The following is a 15,350-nucleotide window of genomic DNA, read 5'->3' on the forward strand; positions in this document are numbered from 1 at the left end:
GAGAGCGGCACATCTTGCTTCTAGTACCACAATTCTGTCACTGTGGTCTGATAGTGTGTGCTTGACCTTGTTTAATATTTGGCCATGAGAGTCGGTAGTGGATCAAATCATATCCAAAGATGCTGAGATGGGTGAAAGTGCACTTTCAAGCGCTTCTTTCAACAGTGAGGTTATTGATGCAGTTAGCTCTGTCATTAGAACAGCACAAAGTTTGTCTAGCTCGGTGGGTAGCTCAGCACTAGCTTCAGCACCAGATGGCATTACAAGATCCGTAGCATCTTGTGGGGTTAGCATGGTCGCTTCACCTTTGTCTTGTTTTCTATCTTTCCTTGTTGCTATGTGGGTCATTGCTGATGATTTAGTGTTGTAGTTCAATGCAAAAGTCAAAACTACAAGTGACCATCAGAACGGCTTGAAAAAATAAAAGTTGTTTTTAGGAGCCTCCCTCACATGCGTCTTGCTCTTTACATGCTTAACCGGAAGTCTGTACACCAGTATTTTATCTGAAATAGCCTTCAATAGGATCAGTAAACCTTTGCGCAAAATGCACTGGTTTGTGTTTGTTTGTGTGTGATGGGTACTGATCAGTCATTAAAGACTTATATTATCTGCTTGCATGTTTGTGTTTCATGATGACATGTCCAATTACTGCTGCTCTGATCCACACTGAAGATAGACATTTGGTCTCATCCACCTGTTTTCATATTTCTATATTTTTTTTCTATATTTCTATATTTTTTTTGTATCTGTCAACAAATCCCATGAACGACCAAAACCAACAGTGCATTAATCCATTGCTCAATACTTCTCCACTTCTCTGTCACTCAACCTCATGCCTATTGGTTCCTAATGAAGACATAAATCTTTTAAAATCGGATTATGAATGTATAATGTAAACAAGGCTAATTAATCTCCTGTTTTTTAACAAATGTTACTCAGACAAGAGTAAATAGTGCATTTGTTGGCAAACTATTTTCAGCCACGTATTTATTGCAGTTATTAATGGTGTATGGTGGGTGGACTCAAAATAAAAACTACAGTGCTCATGTTCATGGTAATGAAGTCATCCGGTGCAACATTATGCCTTACTGATGTACAACTATAGAGGTCTGTGGTACAGAACAATAAACTATCTCAGGCTTTGATTACATAGGGCACACTTATTAGTGCAATGTTGGTTTTGGTGTTTCATGGGACTATAAGAAAAATATAGAATATCACCAACATAGTCCTTTAAATGTATTTGTTAAATCTTAATAAGAGAAAAATAAAACCATGTGTGTCATCAATGAAACCTGCGCAGAGCACTAAATTGTTAAATTGTTCGTACCCATGTGAAGATGTTGGTGAATAATGTTTGACCTTAATTTGGATGCACATTCCAGGCAGTTTGTTATTAGCATAAGCAAAGGCCCATATAGGGCAACAGTCCTCAGTGGTGAGTGCAAACCATCTGTAAGTTATTACCTGGAAACTAAATATCAGCACACGCAAGACTGACAAAAACAAACAAACATAATAGCCTGACAGCAACATCCACAACACCAATATTACTACCACTACTTCTACACTACAAATAATAAAGGGTGATGTGCAATAATGTGCAATGTAATTAGGGGCCCAGGGAAATAGAGAGCTTGGGAAAAATGTCAGCTGTGCTGCATGAATGCAACATATGGCTGGTTTGATGAAACAATTGGTTTGATTTAAATTAATATGTGTGAAGAATCCAGAATTGGAGAGGCCAGGATTTTGGTTGTACAACCTGAATTGCCACCTGTGACCTCGCAGCAAGCATTCAGGCATCCAGGTCCAGCATTTCTGTGATTTACTCTGTGGTGTGGTAACCTTACAGCACATGCAAAAGTCTGACTAAACTTAGGGTGAAAAATAGTGACGAAAATTGAAAGATAGTAACTCTAGTAGAGTCACTATAGTATTTATATTTTACACAGTTTAGGCCATACTTTATTTATTAATCCATGCTTAAAGTTACCATAAAACATTTGGCTTTAAGAGTTGTTCTGAACAACCATAAAACTGTTTGCTTTCACATTAATCTTTGTTTTCTTAATGAAAACAAATGGCAGAAAGTTAGGAAATTATAACCTTGTTTGAAAGTAATGAAATTCATCCCTCATTTAGGGCTGATTTTCGGTGATTTGTTATCTACATCAGGGGATCCATCGTGCTGTAAAGCTTGTTCTGTGACAGAGTATTACTTTCAACTCCACTGAAAAGTTAGTATTAAATGAAGTAGCCTTTGGCGAGGGTGCCTCTATATGGAAATCAGGTTTTGCACTAAAGTTATGATTGATAGCAGACTTGCATTCATTTGAGATCAGAGAACCTGAGGCTATAATCAATGCGATCTTTGTAAGTGAAACTAACAAAAAAAAAACAAACATTCAAATCAAGGAAACAAATAATAATTTTCTTCAACTGGCCAATGGCAAGGCTCATTTGTCATGGAAGAAATGGTGCATATTTGACATGTAAATGCTGTTATTTTGTTCAAAGTTCGGTGGGTTCACAGTTTGTCACCCAGCGTATCCGTGAGTGTAGGTACAACTGCAGGAGTGGTTGAAAGCACTTGATTGGATAGAATTCAGTCAGTGTGCATTTAATTTGGGTTTGCGGTAACAGGAGGCACGGACATGGTAGTTGTACAAGAGATATGGACGCAAACATTTGGGCGTGTGAGTGTAGAAACAGATAAACTGTTTCTGTCACCTCATTTCTTAGAATATGATTACCTGTCTAAAGCAATGTGTTTGGTCTGTCATATCAGTTTCAGCTATTGGTTACATTGTTAAAGTTTATTGGACATTCATGATGTTTAGTGGCAGACTGTAATCACTGATTTAAGGTGAAAAATGCTTTTAGGAATTTTGTCTATCCGAAACCCACAATAGAAGAGGTCACTTGAGAAATCTTTTGAACACTGGAGTATATTAACATTCCCAAAACTTACATGTTTTCACACGTTCATATTTTTCTTTTGCTTTTTCAGAATTTTTAATCACACCACAAACACAAGATCTATAGATGCTACTCTTTATTCCTGCACAGATACAAAATGTGTTTGCCCTACAATCTACCAGCACTCTAATAAATAAATCTTAAGTTGTGCTGGACTGAATATACTCTGTAGGCTAGACTTTAATATCTTACAAGCGGCATATAAAATTAACGTGTCATAATCTGTCCATTGTTTCTTGCTGGGAATCCTAACGATGTCTGTCAAAGTCGAACTGATGCAGCCCAGTATCACGCCAAAGTGTGTAATACACAAAACATGACAAGTCATGATGTCCTGCCGATTACTGCCGATAGAAGTGCAATATTAGAGAAATTCATGTCCATGTACACAAATCTATAGATTAAGTTTTTTGACTACTTCACAAACTGCCTTCGCCCCCTGCTGGTACTGCACCGTCATACACGTATGTACTTTTCACGCCTAGGCGAGGCAAAACATGACACTGACACAATATCGTCTAATGGATTGGCGGGTGTATTACACACTTTGGCGTGATACTGAGTTGACTGATGGAGTGTTTTTGAGAACAAAAGGTGAGTCTAGTGAGGAGTCCACTGGGACTTCATTAGGCATCAGGATTCTGCATTTATAATACTTCAAACCTTATAAAAACCTATTTTGTATTCTGCAGCAGTTCTCGCGGGTTCATACTGGCAATTACAGAATAATCTTTGACTAAGTTAGGAAATCTCTAATATAACAAGTCCATCACTACACACGGATGAACACACATACACACACACACACACACTTACATTAAGCTCACTCCACTAAAGTGTTTACTGTCTACATGGTATTTTGATGAAACTATTGCAGGATTAGGGATTTTTAGAACATTGCGTGCAATGTTTGTTTTCACTCTTATAAAAACACTTCAGCTGTGCCAAATGGGTCTTTATTAATAGTTTTTCTGTTTCAGCTAAAAGTATATGAGCAGTTGTCAATAATTCATGTTTTTATGGGAAAGCGCAAATCATGTTTGCACCTGATCCAAGTCATTTAACATTTAGCATCTGCCAATGCCGAGTCTTAATGTGAGATTTTTTTATTTTTCTACTGTTCATAACTCAGCAGAAAAATACTAAATTAGGTGTGCAATAAATTAGTTTGACAGAGCCCTTTTATTCTACTGTTTATTTCAACATTCGGTGCCTCCCCTACATGCAAAACTCTTGAATAAAAATTTTGTAACAGCTTTATTTGACATGCATTACAGTTTTCCCCTGACGGTATCTTACTTTGTGCCCATAGCTTCTACATTGTTTATATCAATTTGAAATGTAGTGCTTCTGTTTGGATCTGTCGGGGCAGGAAGGTTTGAGCAGCCTCTCTGACTCCAGTACTGAAGTTTTTAACAAATTGCAGCTGTTAACAGGCATGGTACTTCTCTGTCGGTGTTCATATTTTAATTGAAACAGCTGGTGCTGTTCATTTTTTGTGCAGCTCTTTAGCTCACTTGTTCACAGCATCACACCATATGCTTGCAGTAGTTACAGTGTTTTATTGGAGCACAATGGGACATTTTTGAGAGCTGGTGTACCTGTGGCAAAATTTATTACTATAAACAAAGGATCTGATTTGGATCATCCTTTATACAGCAGTTATACATTTTTAAAAAGATGCCTTGTTTGTACTATTTAACGAGCTTGCTGATTGGCTTGAGACATTTCATTCTTGTGAACAGTATGGTGTTCACTCCTTGCATACTGTGCATTGCTTACTGCATATTGCAGGATGTACATCATTTAGATCTCCAGCAATAGCACATTAGTATATAGTAATAGTACATTTAAACAAATTTATTACAAGGATTACTGCAATTATGATTAAATATTTAATGCTGGCATGTTTGCATCTTGGATTGGTCCAATGAATCAAGATTTATGTGTGATATTACAGAAAGCTTTGTGTAAACCTCGACTTGTTTTATGTAAAATAGAATAACTGTATACTTTGGGACACAAGCCATTCAAAGTGTGTTAAAACTAACAAAAACATACTTAAAAGCAAACATACACCTTCTTATGTATGTGTATCAGCTGTAGCCAGAAATCCTTCTGTGTTCTATAAGTGCTCTGTCTTTTCCAGTCTGTATTTTATAGTATAAAGCTGTCTATGACGTATGCATTAGTTGCTTTGGGGGACACTGGTGAACTTCACAAACATATGGTTGCTGACATGGAGAGGCCCTGTAGGTATGAGGTGAAGCCTCTGGGGACAGATTGAAGAAGCCGTGGGTGTTAAAGAAAGGAAAAGTACCACAGCTGCAATCGTGACATTGTTTCTGATGACTTTTATTCTAGAGTCAGAGCCTCGAGGTGCTGCCAACCAAGGATGCAGTCAGAACACTGAGCACTGTGTTATCTCAAAAACGTATGCATATAGATACTCTACAGTCTATAGTAAACATTTGTAATACAGTGCGATTGTATAATGGTAACACATGTCAAGCAAACGTGTTATCATCTGAGGAGGTAAAACAAGATATGTTTCTCCACAGTTTATTATTGTTATCACATAGAAACATTAATGATATACCCTGCAATTTGTAGGGTTAAACAAATTATCTCAAAAATATTAACAAATACCTCGTGGTTGGCTATTTTACTGTTCTGATTCAACAGGTGTTTTAATATTTAGTAAAAGAATTATACATGATTTATTTTATTCTGTTCTATTCTCCAGTCTTGTCTCACACTCACTCACTCGCCCGCTGAGGTTTTTGGGGGGGATGGTGGCACATAATATGTTGCACCTAATGAGTCTAATTTGGTTTCCTGCCATAATGCACAACCCTGTAGCCAAGTCTCTTCCCTGCTAGACTGCTTTGTCTAAAGGCAGCTATAGGCACAAATTGCTCCCTCCTCCTGTTAATATGTTTGCTTCACAGCAATCCTTCTTGTCTGTGATCGAGTTTTCCTGCTGCAGACGTTTGCTGTTCAGCACTAATCCTCTATGCCTTTGGTGTACCTGTACCTATAATGTCTGGGCACTTATTATGCCTTTCAGGTGCTTCTTTTAAATTCCATTACTATGTTGTTGGTAGCATGCTCTCTATACTGCTACCCTTGTGGCTGTGCACAAGGGTAGGAGTCTGTAAAACTTGATATAGGTAGTTTCAAAGTGATTTCTCATACAAAGCCATACTACTAAGACTCCATGGGACTTTCTTAGCCTCTCCAACTTCTCTATTTTTGATATTTTTCTCACATGTGTATACTTATGACTGCGTTCCAACTTTATCACCACACCTTTATCATAGAAATCATGAGCTACAGTATATAAACTGTGTGCCCTCAATACCCTTTAATTGTCTTCTGCCTTATCTGATGAATATGATCTTTATCATTTACAGCTGTAACATAACACCTTCCTAAGCTTTTCTCTTAGTTCTAATGATGTCAGAATTCAGTGTTTATCCTCTCTCTGTAACAGAGCGTGTTTTCAACTTCCATCTGTAGGTGAAAGGACAAGTCCGCTGTTATTCTGTTTCGGTCAGGACACTCTCGTCAAGTTTTTAACCATCTATTGCAACAGTGTGCAGTTTAGTTTGGCAGTGTGGATCAGGCTCTGCTCATGTGATCCGCTGGAACAAATCTTTGCAAGCTTGACTGTCTCTGAGCCCAAAAATCTCGCTGGCAAAGCCTGAGACACACAATTTGATGAACAACATGCACACATAGTCATTTGTCTATAAAATTCAGAATTCATGTACAAATGAAAATGAATACAGGATTAAGCTGGGGAGGTGAAGGGAGTTAAATTTCTGGATGAAAGCATCAATGTAGCGATGAGGGTTTAATGAGTGCCAAATATTTATATAGACCACCTATTGAGAGAGATAGGACATGGACATGTATGATTGGAGGATGTATGTGACTAAAAAATGACTCCATATTGTTCTAATTGTCAACAAATCCCACGAAAAGACCAAAACAAACAATGTGTTATTCTGTTGCTTAATACTTTACTTTGCCTACACTGTCTGTGGCAGCCAGCTCACAGCCCGTTGGTTTCTACTGAAGATGTAAATTTGTAAAAACTGGTCACAATTTGTATTTTTTTTTTTTTTTAAAGGGCCCAATAATTTCCCAAAACAGCTGGGCACTATACTTTTTTAAAAAGTTATTCAAACAAGAGTAAATACTGCCTTCATTGGGAACTATTTCCAGCCACAGATTAATATGTGCTATTGAACATTTACTACAGCAGGATGATCTATGTGGTTTAACTTAAAATAAACTACAGAGTCCATGTTGATTTTAATGAATGAACATGTCATTAGTACAACGGTGTAGCTTTTTGATGTGTTTTTAATGGGTTTTGGACAAAAACTGGCACAGAGGAATAAGCTATTATAGACCTTGGCTACACAGGCAACACTTGCTGACAGGACCAATTCATTGTTGATTTTGGTCTTTTCATGATGAAATGTATAACGAGATTTGTTGATTAAAATGTAGAATATCACCAGCCTTACATTTTAAGTGAAGTGCGGCCTTACAGCTTTACTGCCTTTTTCCGCACTCACATCCATTTCTTTATGTTAATGTACATCGTGAAAACTAGAAGGAAAATTGTGCACTCTCGCATCTCCCAATGTTGCTAATCTGACGAGAACTTGCTGGGCAGGAACACCTAAACATGAGCTACAAAAACTTGACTTTTCTCCTCCCTTCTTTTTTTCCCTTTCTCTCCCACTACAAAATTCCCTTCTCTTATTATCTATGCCAGAACACACAGTCCCATACCTACTGGAGACAATGTCCAGATGTATCTCTCCAACTGTTCTCCTGTGGCATCAATATATATTTTTTATGGTAGCTTTCAAGTCATGCAGCTCTTCAGTCAACCGGTTGACGCAGAATGCATTGGTGAAAGCAGCACTGTAGTCTAACCTCTGTACATGTTTGCAATATTTAATATATCCTACACACTATCACCTCTCACTAGACACTGCAGGAATTTTAATGGATACCTGCTATACACTGACCGTTTGCTGGCCATCGTGGCTTTAGCTGCATCTCTTAAATGTTGTATTTAGAGGTTATTTTCACACAACATTAAATATTTCTTGACAGGCAACATTTTTTTTCTTTGCAGCCATCTGTTGGGGCAGTAGCATATATATATATATATATATATATATATATATATATATATATATGTATATGTATAATGCAAGTTTGATCAAGAATGACATCACTAGTGTATCACTGCTAGACTGATAACACTGTGAAGGAAATAAAGGTTCAATGAACAGCAACACGAGAAATGTATTTTTAATGGAAATATCACAACATTATCCTCAGGCTTTGGGGTCAGTGATAACAGTATACAGGAGGAAATCTTATCTTCTCTCTCTCTGGTGCTAAACCAACCTGTGTAAGCCACATTTACACAAGGAGTAGAGCCTGCAACCAATATTTGATGTATTTTAATTTGTCAGTGGCAACAGATCAAATAAGAAGACGTGCAAAAAGTAAAACAAGCATTTGTCAGACAGGCATGTTTCTTTCCATGTTTCCAAATATGAATTTTTTCCAGCTTCTCTCAAAGTCATTAAACAATCCACCAGCAACTTTTGAGACAACCTTGAAAAGGAGCTAACTCACTTTCTTCCTTTTGTCTTTTGACCTTCTGTCATACCGCTTTAATTATTTTGTTTACACAACCCCTTAGGAATTTTTGCTTTTCAAAGTCATAGATAGAAATCTAGGCATGCGTCATAATGGTGTGGTGATGAATCTGTGAACAGTGTCTGCTCAATGCTGAATCTTAGGCCCGTATCATTATAATGATAAATTATTACAGCTTCCACATTTGCTAAAACACAGATAGACGGTAAAGGATTGAGGCCTCTAAGCGGAGCGTCCTGAGTGCCAATATTTCGTTGGACAATTCTGACAAATAAGGAGTATTCTCAAGAGTTTTATTCACAAAGGTTTCAAAGAGCAAACCAAAGCAAACACAGGGGAATGTCATGTCTTTGACGTATAAGTCTGAGAGTCTGAAACCAGTAAAGCATCATCATTATTGGAGCTTTTGACTCATTTTTCCTAATCATTGCTGTATTCTTCAGTGTGGAAAATGAAAAAAAAAAAATGCTGCAATATTTTTGCTCCGTCTACACTGAGCAGTTCTTACTGACGTCTGAAACAAAATGTACATTTTCCTTATCTCAAAAAACAGTTCACCATTTGTTCATGTTAATTTGTTTTCTGTCATTCTGTACCTTTCTAACTCTCTCCTTGGTTGGTCATTCCCTGTTTAACACCCACATCCTTCATACTCTTTTCCTTTTCTTACCTATGCTCCCTTCATTTCCCCTTCACAGACCATCCATTATGGGCAGGGTGTCATTGAGGAACTGGTTGTGGTGTTATGCATTGTGTGCTGTATAATTCACAGATATGGTTTCTGTGTGATAAAGACTGCTTAGAGAACAAGGGGACATCTGTCCTGTGGACCCCTTCTCTGCTCCTGTGCTGCTCTGCACTGCAGTGAACCATGTGCTGAACATTCTCAGTGGGAACAGGGATTTGCAAACTGGAAGTATTTCCAACACCCGGCTTTAGTGAACTGTTTAATTCCCCTTTTTCTCTTAACAGGACTAAAGAAGTTTGTTTTTATAGTATGTGATGAACATATTTTGTAACATTTAACTTAGAATTTAAATTTTTATTATTCTTTACATTTTTATATGGAGTTACTCAGGTGCTTGTCTTTATCTCGCATTCATCTAGTCATCTCCTAATGCTAACCTTTGATTCGTTTAACCTTAGCTTCACTTGGAACAAAACTCTCTTCCATTTTTAGGGGTCAAGGTGTCTGAAGATCTGAATTGATGATTCTGGCTTTAATTAGTATAGCCTGTTTTAGTGATATCAGCAATTCTTTACAGGCTATGCTAATCTGTGCCAGAATCAGCAATGCAATGGGGACGGATGCATTTCTCCATGACGAACATTAAGGCATTTTATTGCACTGTTGTCATTCTCTGAGTTTCTCTTTTTGATTATTGCTGGTTTTTGACTAATTGCTATCAAATATAACAGAGCAACAAAAAATAGTTCCTCACGACGGATGGAAGTGTATAAAGGCCTTCTGTCAAGGTGCAAGTCTGCAGACAAACTATATTTTGTAATTGCCAGAATGAAAAAATACCAGTGTACAGTAGGTCTATATGTCTTACATGCTGCAATCAAGTGGCCTTTTCTGAGACATCCAGTGGGCAAGTCGATGAGTGTAAATGTCAAAGATGATGTCAGTATCATCCCACGCTTGTTTTCTCATTTCACCTTTGTTATTGGATAAGGTGGATCATGGGTGTGAAAACGTATGAACAATCCTGGCTGCAGTAACTGCTGCCATGTTCTGTTGGTGTGTTTTCCATTAACCTAATATGTTAGAGGTGTCTAACCTATAGACACTTAATTTAACAGAATGCCAGTCCTTTAAAAAAGCCATTATTTCTGCAGAGGCTCGTTTGACCTCTACGATGATAAATGTATAATGCTCTAACCTGTATCTCTCATGGAAAAAGCTTGTTAAAACTTGATTTAATCATGTTCATGTTATAGAACAATCTGTTTAAAGTTATAATCTGTAAGATTTTGATCATGTCAAACCCAGTTTTTCATGCTAGTTATGGCATTTGTTCTGCTACAGCCATTAAATGTACACTGCACTCATTAGTTACCTCTCTGTGTCCTGGTGCTGGATTCAAAAGGTGTGCAGATGCACAGTGGACACAGGAAAACAACGCATGCATATACTGGATGAAATCTGACAGACAAGCGTTGAAGCATAGGCACATTGCATGTAATATGTGCACATGTGCATATGTCACTCATGATGTAATCTGTAAGATCAGAACAGCTGGTCCCTGTTATTTTGAGGGGGAATATATTTGTGTCCATATAAGTACAGCTACACTGAAGAGGACATCAGATTTAAGGGAACAGAGTATAGCTCCTCAAAGCACGTTTTCTGCCCCCAGTAATTTATAAATATTTGAACAGTAATCTGGGACATAAAAATGTTCTCAGCTTTGCCACCAGTAATCACAGGTGTTGCCGAATCAACTAGCACTAACATCTTATTGATAATAACTTAAAGCTTTATACTCCTGGCAGTTTTAATTAAATACTGTTCCGATTATACATATTTATCACTAAACAAAATACACTTGAGTTGGAATATTTCATGCCTATCGCTCTCGACTGATAAATGCTGCTTTTACTGTGGGGAAATCTTCCCTTTGTGTTACTTTGCTGCTACGGGGTAGAGCACAGTGTGGAGTCGATTAATACTAACATACAGGTAAGCTGCCTGTAAACCAGGACTCTAAGGGACTGGCATTCCGCTGCGGCCTTTGATTGGCAGGGGAGCAAATGGCACCGCCGTCCGGAGGCATTGGATCAGACCCTGATATAAAATACAGGTGCACACAGACACAGAGTCGGACAGATAAACACATTTGAACACACGCACTCTTACACACACCTATTGAGTGCAACTGGCCTCACACTTACCCTCTAGCCCTCTTTGCTTTGTCTGGCTCCAAGCAGGAATATCAATCCACCTGTTCAGGCTTCACTTTTAGGCAGTCGAGAGTGGAAATGTGCTCTCATTAACATAATCATCCCAAGGGTTTTTCTCATGTACGACCTTTAAAGCTTAATGTTTTAAGTAATTTGCCATTAGTCATTATTTAGTTTTCATGAAGGACATGATTAAGTGCTGCAGTCTCTTTGTCTATCACGCCGACAATTTACTCAGAAATGTGCAACATGCTTGCGACTCAGGGTGATTGATTTTGGTATTTGGTATATTAATCTACTACCCACTGTGTCATGTTATCTACATCTATGTTGATGAATCATCTGTCTTTATGGCTAACAGCAATTAACTTGCATGTTTAAGATTCCATCCATCTTGTCCAGCTGTGTTTCAAACCCTAATGGGGTTGTTTAAATCAGACCCACAGAGCATTCGACTTTACAGAAAGCCAATGATTGCATTACCCCCCCTCTTCCCCCCCACCCTTACAGCAACTTAGGTCCAATAAAGTTAATGCTCTAAATTATCTATTCCCCAGTCAGGCTTTTATCCCTGTCGGTCTTTTGTCTCCTCAATCATTGCACCAATGGAAATAATGTTCTAATTTTTTTGTGGTAATTATGTTAATGTTGCTGTGGAAAAACTGAAATAATTGGTACAACTTTTTCCCCACTGGTCACATATTATGTATTATTCCTTTATAGTGTTAAAATACTTTATAGTATTTTAACTTTATATATATATATATATATATATATTTAAAGATATATATATATATATATATTATACCTTTATAATATTTTAATAGCTTGCATATTTGTGACAGCAGTGACATTTTGTGCTAATACCTTCCTCTTCAGCCTGTTACCTTTAATCCCCCAGCCATTGATAGACCCTGTTTAACCTTGCTGATAAAATCCTCAATGAATCCTGCCCATCAGCAAAGAGAGAGAACTGAGTAAAGTGCAGGGCCTCCTGAGGTCACCTCTCCACAATGTTATACTCCAGAGCACCAGACCCCTCCATTTAGCTAAGTAATTTGACTCATTACCTCCATCCTCTTCGAACTGTATGCATGGAAAGTGTTATGCCTGAGCAGCTATGGGCTCTTAAGCTGCCTTACTTTATGAGGTACCCGCTACATGTGTGGGTGCATGAGTGATCGCACATGCTGAGTATGTCTCCCTCTGTTTCCAAACATTGATAAGCCACTCTGAGTGAGATTTTCTCTATTTTGCATCATAGCCTGGAGCAAAAACTAAACAAACTATGAGGCAAGTTCAATTTTCATTTTTCATTGCTTTAAATCAAAGACAAAAACACGTGATAAGTAATATGAATCCTAGCAATTTGGGGGTGCATTGAGGAAAAATAAACGTGAGTTATTGGAGATGGAGGTGCTGGGTTCTGCTGTATGCCACACATTTTACCCTCTGCTTTGTTTGACATCCAAGTTGTTTATGTACATGTATTCATATTATAATTTGTGGAGGATCTGGCGTGCTGATCCTGACAGTGACAGATCTTCAGTAACAATTCGATGAATGGCCATCGTGGAAACTCAGGTTGGGAGATAAGATGATATATAATGTGAGACAATAATAATCTGTCTTTCCTGAGATATTTTCCCATCTTGTTTATACCATGGCATCTATCTCTTTATTATATCTAGGTGTGCCATTGTGGTCAATGTTACAAATCAGTGAGCAGGACTTCTTTATGGCAATGTTGGATTTTTATTTGATTTTTGATTTAATATGATGATGTACTTTTTTGGTCAGGTATTTAATTCATTGGAGTAGCCAAAAACAGACATTCTTGTCTGGTGATTTTATTCATCAACCTTTTATCAACAGTAGAACTGAAACTATGTATCGATTACTTGATCAACAGAAAATGAATCAGAATTTTTCAAGCAAAAAGCAAGTTTCTCAAATATGAGTATTTGCTACTTTTAATGTCTAATGTAATTAGTTTCAGCCCTAATCAACAGACTTGCCAGAAATGTTACTTGGTCAAAAGTTTGGACACACTTTCTCATTCAAGTGAGTGGGAAAGTATACTGTTTATTGATGCTGAGATGTAAAAAGCTTTAGATAGAGGATTTTATCTATACTACCCCTCACCCAAGTGGAAACTTATATCATGTTTCTCCTCTCCATTTATGTTGCATAATACTGTGATTTAATATGTTCGCTTCCAGTGCTATTCTATATTACTACTTTGCCTTTGTTCAGGCCTTGAGCCAGAGCCTGTGAGAATGACAGAAGAATGGACAGAGGTGGGCGATACTTCTCAGATTTTTGATTAGATTCAGACAGTGTGACTTTAATGGAGCTTCTCTCTTATGTATAATTTCTTGTTCATTTCTCGGGAACATTCAAGCCCGGCTGCCCCTTGTCCATCAGCTAAGCTAACTGCCAGTGTGATTTGTGCGGTGCAATAATGCTCACGGCCATTTCCTCTGTGAATTATTGGAGCCAAGAATACCACCCTGTCCTGCAATTAATGACACTCCATTGATTCAGCCCATTCCCTTTTGGCAGAAAAAAAGCTCCCTAGAGAATTGTTCCCCCCTGGAGATGCTTATGCTAGCCACAGATTTCTTTAGCTTAATGCACTTAATTTAAATGTTCCTCCAGGGACATAACCGGCAGAGCTTTACCAAAATATTAACCTGAACAGACCCTAAATCAAGAGTCCATTGAACATTTGATTTGCAGGCAAGTGCTGCCTGGTTTATTTGCAAAAGCTAACGCTGTGTTAAAGTGGATTTTTATGCCCAGTCAAACATGTCTGCTTTTCAACATTTCACTTCACCCATTGAGACTGAGGGCAGTTCAAGCTGGGGTCTGAATATTCATGATAAGTTCAAAGTACTATTGGGTTTAAATAGAAAATCATTTATACCAGCGAAATTCAGCTCATTTAGAAGTATTCATATGATTTGATTTAAAAGTCAAGATTTAAATAGTAGTATGGATTATTCCTCATCCCTGTGGATTTCAGCAGGAAGGCTGAAACCAGTCTCTGACATCTCATGATATTCTCCCCATTGTTACTGTGAGGAATGGTAGCGGGTTAGGGAAAAAAAAAGATCATTATCTTCCACCATTTCTTGCTCTCTCTCATTCGTGATACGTTTTCCTGCCCGTTACTATTCTTCTTCTGTCTTCTTTCTCCTTTCTGCCTTAGCATATTGAATGCCATATTTAGTCAGAAATAACCTTACAGATGCACTTGAATCCACACTCACAAATTCACATTGGCTGGCAGATGGCACAGAAAGTCTTCCATCAGCACTATGGGGCTGGGGACTGTGTTATTGGTCAGCATCCAATACTGAGGGACACAGCATACTGCAGTATGAAGCAGAGATGAAGTCTATTGAGAGGAAAGCAAGAGCTCTCGTATGTATTGAGGGTGATAGAGGAGAGAGGCTGGAGAGAGTTTTGAGGAGCGTGCAGTTCAGCTATTAAATTACTAGCTTTCCAAAGTTATGACATGGAGCATAAAAGATTTACCTTAAATGAACCCCAAATGGATTTTCTTCACATCCCTGACCTTAAAGCTGCTCGATCTGTGCACACTGTGAGAGACTCAGGTTGCATGCAGCTATATATGAAAAGGTAAAAAAAGAAATAGCATAAACTGCATTATACAAATTGGATGTTCTGCAGCTCTGGTGTTGCTTAGCCTTTCATAACATTTCACTGCATTATTTTAACAGTGGATCATAATT

The 15,350-nt window shown here is 37.9% G+C and overlaps 1 protein-coding gene across 10 annotated transcripts in view; it reads left to right on the forward strand.

Annotated features, from left to right (window-relative positions):
• The window catches only part of LOC121911630 (ryanodine receptor 2-like), a 189,332-nt gene that overhangs the window by 132,779 nt on the left and 41,203 nt on the right, over positions 1 to 15,350 (forward strand). The window lies entirely within an intron of this gene.

This window comes from Thunnus maccoyii, chromosome 14 (assembly GCF_910596095.1).
Source record: "Thunnus maccoyii chromosome 14, fThuMac1.1, whole genome shotgun sequence".
Lineage (NCBI taxonomy): Eukaryota > Metazoa > Chordata > Actinopteri > Scombriformes > Scombridae > Thunnus > Thunnus maccoyii.